We start from the raw sequence: 8,074 nt of genomic DNA, 5'->3' as shown, positions 1-8,074 counted from the left end.
AACAAATTGTAACTCGGTATCTTTGCTAACGGTGTCATTGCTGGTATAATTTTTCCAAGGGCTTCTTGCATGGAGCCATCAATTGGCTTGGTATTGTGGCATTTTGTATCCTCCCTTTCTGTTTGTGGCAGGTTATTTATGGTGTTTCTGTAAAAACCACTATGGTCGTTATTTAAATTAAACAAAAGGGGGAAATGTTAGAGTCTGTAAACAAGTCAAAATGACACCTGGCATTTTGTCAGGGGAATGTTAAAGTTCGTAAACAAGTCTGGACCGTGCCTGGCAAAATGCCAGAGGGAGTGGTTTGAGAAGTAACAAAAACAAGCCATTAAGTGTGGAAATTCTTTATTGGTTGACTGATGTATCTAGTTTATGCTAATTAGATAAGCTGTGTGGAATGTATAAATACTGCTCCTGTCCTGCAATAAACGGCTCCTACTCCTGCTGTATCAACGTACACAAGTTATTTTTCCCCCCCTGATTATTCTGCTGCAGCCGGACTGCGGCAGCCTTGTATTCTTCTAGGGTTACTTTAGGATCAATGGCCTCTGAAATAACGTCCTCGAGAAGTTGGCAGCCAGTGCCTGGGAAGAAAACATCAGAACTTGGCTCACGACTGGCGGTGTGACCCCCGTGAGGGGGGGTACCTGTGATGTCCGTCACCTGTGAACATCCCAGGAGATACGTGGACTCAGAGAGCTCCCAGTTCTAGGACAGGGAGTTCCCTACAGGCTCTGAGGTTCCCTACAGGCCCTCCCCTCAGGAACCCTGGAGAAGGCAAACCCTGTGCCAACATGGTTCTCAGTCCTTCAAAGGGGAGAAAGTCCAGTATGTAGCACTTACTGCACAGAGAGCTCTTTCTGAATTCAACATCATGCCACGAGACACTAATAGGTTTTTCAAGAGTCCTAGAATTGTTGGGTTTAAAATACTTGCCATTACCGTGTTCACTCTATCTCTACTCTGCATCAATAAGCAACATAAAAAACAACTTGTACATGAAGCGATCTCACGTGGCCAACCTGTGTGTGGGGGGGGAAGCTTAGCACTTGCCTCCACCTGAGCTGCTCGTGCCCTGGGCTCTGCAATTCTTTAGTTTCTTTAGCACAGCACCTCTTCCCCATTATGCCCCCACTTTGGGAACAAGGTAGACCGCATCAACAAGGTTGGAAGCTGGAAAAACACACCACACACATCGCGTATGTGTGCCCACCCCATTCTGAGGGCAACTGGGAGCTACAGGGCCCCCTGGAAGGGCGAGGCTAGCCCTGCACAGGTCTGCAGTGTAGCTCCAGGTTGCCTGGTGCGGGGTCCCGTGCCGCAGCCTGAGCCTGCCCTCCCGCAGGGCTGCCTTTTCCTTCCATATTTAAGATGATACATGATGCCTCCTTTCGGGAACCCACTGGGTCTAATGCAATAGGGCCATGAATCATCTTCCCTTTGTCCCTCTGAAATGTCTAATTGGAATATTCAACACTGAGGCTTACATTTGTCTTCACTGTCACTGGGACCAAAGTGGGACAGCTGGATTGGTCCTGACACACGAGGTCGTAAAGCAGGGATAAAGGCCTCGAGAGAGCTGCCTCTTTGGTTGTCTGGAGTAATGTTGAATTTTAGGGCCATTAAACCCAGACCTTTTGTACCAGGGATGACCTGGGGACCAGGACTCCTCCCCAGGGCCCTGGCTGCCCCCTGGCCACAGGCGGCCCTCCCTGCACAGAGCTCACCTGCAGAGCAGTAAAGGGGGAGGGCAGCCAGCAGGAGGACGGCGAGCAGCTTCATGGCGAGGTGGCTCCTGGTGGCTGTTCCCGAGGGGGGGCAGGATCAAGGAGTTCACTGTGGGCTGAGTGGCCACAGCTCCTCTCTTTATTCCCCAGGGAGCTGCCTTAGTCCCTCCCAAGAACGAGGGAGGGAGGGACAGGATCCACCGGGGATTGGACCAGGGAACCACAGCCTGTGCCAAGGGGAAGCAGCCAGGCTCCGATGGCTTTGCCCAAACCAGCGGGCAGTGAATTTGGAACCAAGGCAACCTTGACACTGCAGTGACGACACGTGGCCATAGGCAAGAGGGAGGAGGATGTGTTTTCTAAATGATAAGCAAAATACAACAAGCAGTCTTACATCGTCAACCTTATTTGTTCACCCTGTATTTCTCCATCCCTTTTCCTACTCCTTCTGTTGTAGGGACAAACGAGGCAAGGCACAGAAGATAGCAGGAAACAGTTTTATTTGGCTGCAGCCAGGTTCAGAGGGCACAGCTTTTGCTGTATTCAATTAATCCCTTGAACCCCGAGTTCAGGGAGTTTCAGAATTTTATACCCAGTGTGTAAGGGGAGGGGCTCAGAAGTTCACAGTCTGCAGAAATTCACATAAAAGCAGCTTTTTCTTTCACTGTTCTGGGCAAGTTAACTCTTCAAGGACAACACCTGAGAAGGGGAGAGCTTCTTCTCCCCTTTCTTTCCTCCCCCTGCCAGCTGTTACCATGGGCCCATTTGTAACTTATCTTAAAAATGTAGACATCTCTGTGAAGCCCAGCCCAAGGCCAGAGGCCTTGTTTGCACATTTCTTCAAAGTACTATGCTGGATACGTTTGTGAAAACTAGTAAGGGGGTGTCCAGCACCTGGAGTGCTGGTATCTTCCTGGCCAGTGGCCAAGTAAACAGGGCGACACGAAAATAGGAAGTTTATCTACATTGGACTCTTTTGCTGACAGTCCTAAAATCAGGCATGGTGAAGAGGGCTTTTCTGGGGAGAAAGGGGGTGCCCCTTCACTTCATCTCCTCTCTTTTCACATGCTGATCTTTGTTTGCTTTATCTTCTTCTTCGAAGGGAGAACGGCTTTGTAACTTGTATGCGTGGTCCTGCTCGTATCACACAGCTGGGGTGGCTACAGTACTGCAGATGTTCAAAACCCCAATGTGACGTGTAATTATATGACGACGTTCAAAGATGTTGAGTAGCGGATGGTCCGCAGGCATACAGCACTTCCTGGATGGCAGGCCCTCTCCTAAGTCTCCTTCACCTTTACCATGGCAACCTCTGTGTGGGAGCCATGGACCTTATTCCCCAACCTGGGCATTTTAGGAGTTGAACAGATGCACTAAGTGGATGGGATGCCAGGACTGAAGAGGAGCCTGGACCATCCTGAGCAATCTGGATGTCCCCACCTGCCTAAAGGTCGTTTTCTCTCAGCTTCAGAGAATGATGCACAAGGACATTTAGTAAAATTTCAGGGCTCGATTAGTAATGAGCACAACCAGGACATGAATCCTGAACTGTGAGCTTCAGAGAAGGCTCTTGGTTCCTGCTTCCCTTGGCCCCCAGGGACATCCCAGCACAGCTCAGGTGTTCCCCTGAGGCCCTGACTCCACAGCTGCATCCCAGGAACCCTGGGTTAATTTTCGTGCCAGCCCCACAGTTTCCTGCTTGAGGCCTCTGCTGCCTGTGGGCTCCCCTCTGCTCCCTGTGGGCTCCCCTCTGCTGCCTCAGTCACTCAGGGTTGAAGCACCTCATTCACTGCCACAGCCACAGGGAGGACAGCCCATGTCTGTGCCCTACCTGGTCTCTGCATCTCGAGGGCCATCCTGGTTCCCAGGATCCCTGGTTCTCCATGAGCCGCTCTCCTCCAACACAGAATTCTCATCACTGACCAATTGTCCCTTTTCTTGCTCCTGAGGACATGACCCTTGTTCTCCTTGAAGGACTGACATGGAGAATAAATAATTCTAAATAATTATTTAGTAAACAATTACACATAATTGAGTGGTTGACTGTGGGCACACAATTCAGCTCCTTCAGCAAACATCTCACTGATTGATTACAGGCTTCATCACTGTGTTTACAAAGGGGAGCAGAGAAGTTGGTCGTTAAGGCCAGCATCAGGCCTGACTTTAAAGATCAGGACCAATTCCTGGGCTCTGGCTCACCACTGTATCTGTCCTACATGAAAATGTTTATCCAGGAGGGAGGAAGCATGTGATCTTCTTCTTCACAGGCAGTGATCAACTCCCTGCCACTCTAGGTCAGCTCAGTGTTCTCCCAAGAGGGTCCTTACAATGAGATCTAACCTGCATCCATCTGGGACCAGGACCCAGATTTGGAAGCACAGCCAGAGTGAGTTGCCGGCCACTGACTAACTCTCCTTGACTGTCCCTCCTAAATCCTAAACCTGGCACACCTTCACATGGCTGGGTAAGGGTGGTGTAAGTTTCATCCCTGCACCCAGGTGACCTCTGACTTGGTGTGTGGGTCTCCTCCACCAACACCTGCTCCAGTGGTTCCTGTGTTGTTCCTTGGCAAGGCCAACAGTGTCCTGCTGTTGAATTTGTCCACATTTGTGACCCTTTTCTCTTTGGGGGCTTTAGAAATGGTACATAGTGAAATTTCCATAAGTCTTTCCTCTGCTAATCAGAGAGTCTCAGATGGGGGTAGTTTTATTTCCCTGTTATCCAAGAAGCCAGTGAGTTTTTGACCTAGAATTTTGTGACTGCATTGACACATGGCCTTAGGTAAAAGGTTTCTGATCGTGTTTTACAAAGAAGAAAACCAACAGCGTGAGCTCCTGTCGTCTCTGAACTGATGACTAGTGTGTCTTCTATTCCTGTTCTCGTTTGTCCTCCTCTTTACCTCTTCCTAACCTCTGCTTTTCCACTTTTTCTCTTCTGTCTTCTCCAGGGTGCAAGAGGTTCATCCCCTTTGTGCAAGGGTCAGTGCAATGCTGCAATCATCCTCTGGGTGACAGCCTTCCTTACCCATAGACATCTCTTTTTGAAAGCTGCTTTAAGGTTGGGAGAGGACCTCATTTTTTTTTAACACTCTTTTTTTTCATATTTATTTTTTAGTTGTAGTTGGACACAATATCTTTATTTTATTTATTTTTATATGGTGCTGAGGATCAAACCCCAGGGCCTCATATGTGCTAGGCGAGCATTCTACCACTGAGCCACAATCCCAGCCCAGGAGAGGACCTCATACTAGGGAAGTCTTCGTGCAAGGTTTTCATTTAATTGATTACAGGAATTACCTCACCAATTCAGCTCTACAAATTTACTCTATTACAAATCTATGAATTAATTTATTTTTCCTTCTTGGAGATTTAGGATTTTTCTTCTATTGAGTCAAAGGTGTTGCAAGTCAACAGATTGTCAGGCAGACAGTGCTGGATGGCAGGTGATGATGGGATTGGGTCTCATGCATTTGTGCTTTTGGATCCACGCCCTGATGTGTCTTCTGTTGGTTACAGCGCTGGTCTCTCTGAGCTTCCTTTTTCTCTTTTGTAAAATGGGAGAGATGATACCGTGCTGAGGTTTTGTAAGAATGCTCTAGGTAAAGCATCCATCCCATGGGCTAGAACAAGATACTCATGACTGAATGGTTCCCCTCTAGGTGGATTTTACATCTGATCATCCATGCATCCCATCATATGTCCATCCGTCGTGTAGTGCATGCTCCTTTGAGCCTCCCTATGACCTTGAGCTATGTGCTATAGATTCATTTGTAGGAACAACTTAGTCCAGGCCTTTCCACTTGGGAGTTGGATTCTACTGAGGAAGACCATGAATATACTTAAGAATAAATGAACGATATGAGAAAGCAGTCATTGCTGCAAAGGTTAAAACATAACCAGAAAATCAGAATGAGGTTACAGATGCCTGATGAGGGTCAGTGTCCTTGAAGCATTTCAGGGCAGCGTGAGGGAGGAGATGCCATTGTAGGTGAGACTTGAATGAGTGGACACAACATCTGAAGTCAGCCCTTGGGGACTGACCTAGTCAGAGGGAAAAGCAACTTCAGAGGCCTGAGGGAACATGGTACTTTTCCAGGTCGAAAAAGGCAAGGAGACGGGTGTCTTGGAATCAAGAGAAAGACAAGGTAAACTCTAATGCTTCAAAGTCCAATCCAGTTCAATTAAGGGCAAAGCGAAGAGGATTGTAACAAAGGAAATAGAAACTGGCTTGTATTTTTTAAAAAGAAGTAGAAGAAATGAATGGAAATGCCTGAAGATGAGCCCATTTTTAATTACCCATGAATGCTTTATTTGTGGTGTGGATTACTTGTGACATTGCTCTTTTCACCATTCAGCTGAGGCATACTATGCCAAGGGGCAAAACTGGCTTAGGCGGTGGCAGGAAGCAGAATCCTGTGCTTTCTGTATTGCCGCAGTCCGGCTGCAGCAGAATAACCGGGGGGGTGACGAATAACTTGTGTACGTTGATACAGCAGGAGTAGGAGCCGTTTATTGCAGGACAGGAGCAGTATTTATACATTCCACACAGCTTATCTAATTAGCATAAACTAGATACATCAGTCAACCAATAAGGAATCTCCACACTTAATGGCTCGCTTTTGTTACTTCTCAAACCACTCCCTCTGGCATTTTGCCAGGCACCATCCAGACTTGTTTACGAACTCTAACATTCCCCTGGCAAAATGCCAGGTGTTATTTTGACTTGTTTACAGACTCTAACATTTCCCCCTTTTGTTTAATTTAAATAACGACCATAGTGGTTTTTACAGAAACACCATAAATAACCTGCTACAAACAGAAAGGGAGGATACAAAATGCCACAATACCAAGCCAATTGATGGCTCCATGCAAGAAGCCCTTGGAAAAATTATACCAGCAATGACACTGTTAGCAAAGATACCGAGTTACAATTTGTTGTAGATTACAGTTTGTTGTCTCAGTCCAGGTAAAGCAGTGTCTCAATAGATTAACTCACAGTCCAGGTAAATCACAGTCCAGGTAAGTTCTGCAGGCAGCTAGCTTAAATCACAGTCCAGGTAAGTTCTGCAGGCAGCTAGCTTGATCCGAAGTCTCGTCTGTTTCTCAGCCGAAGTCTCGTCCGGTTTTCAGCAACACTGGAAATTCTTCCACCTTGGTCTTTACCGGCACTGGGACGAAGGCAGGAACTCCGGATGGCTAAAGAAAATCCTGTAGCATTCTACTAAGAAAACAACCTTCTGAACAATTTAGTACATTATCTCAAGGTTTTTTTGCATTTGAAATAAGCATTAATAGTGCTCATTACTCATCAGCTTCCAGGTGTGGGAGAACCATTGTAGCTTAGTTATTGGCATTGAAAATGACCAAACATCAGGGACACCAGTAGCGTCTTCTGCTGGCTGTAGTGCCTGGGCAGCCCCAGATGGCCCTGGGGAGTGTCCCGGACTCAAACTGCTACTGGGCACAGGGAGCAAGAGCCTGCGAGACTGTGCCTCCAGGTCAGGTCTAGATTTGGGCTCGCGGCAGTGGAAGAGCCAGCTCCCCGGCCAGGAGGCGGGGAAGGGCCAGTCGCCGCCGCCTCTTGGAAAATCCTTGCTGCGCTGTGACCGGCTTGCACACTCGGCAGCCGCCTCTCCGCTTCACGCACCCTCCGGTAACGAAAAGTATTTAGTAATAGCCTTTTGTTGCAACTTTTTTCCTGATAATCCTTCTTCTTCTGAACTTTCTTTTTCTTTCTGACTAGAGTTCCTGGGCTTCCATCAACACATACCTTAACTATTCTTGGTTCCACTGGGGTGCCTTCTTCCCTTAGTAATTTACTTCTCACCCCTTCCATATTTTCATCACAAAGACAATACAATACACCAAGACAAAACAAGACACAAACATACTGTATCAATCTTCTCCATTTTCTCGAAATGGCCATTTTTCCTTTCGCCCTATCTGCCTAGGGAGGAGCAGATTTGCTCCCGTCCTATCTATGGACGGGCAGCTTTTTTTTCGTCACTTACCCCCGAGTGTCCCGGGGCTCCCCGTACGGGCCACCATCTGCCGCAGTCCGGCTGCAGCAGAATAACCGGGGGGTGACGAATAACTTGTGTACGTTGATACAGCAGGAGTAGGAGCCGTTTATTGCAGGACAGGAGCAGTATTTATACATTCCACACAGCTTATCTAATTAGCATAAACTAGATACATCAGTCAACCAATAAGGAATCTCCACACTTAATGGCTCGCTTTTGTTACTTCTCAAACCACTCCCTCTGGCATTTTGCCAGGCACCATCCAGACTTGTTTACGAACTCTAACATTCCCCTGGCAAAATGCCAGGTGTTATTTTGACTTGTT

The sequence above is a fragment of the Marmota marmota genome, unplaced genomic scaffold (assembly GCF_001458135.2).
Source record: "Marmota marmota marmota unplaced genomic scaffold, marMar, whole genome shotgun sequence".
NCBI lineage: Eukaryota > Metazoa > Chordata > Mammalia > Rodentia > Sciuridae > Marmota > Marmota marmota.
This window is presented reverse-complemented; position numbering follows the sequence as displayed.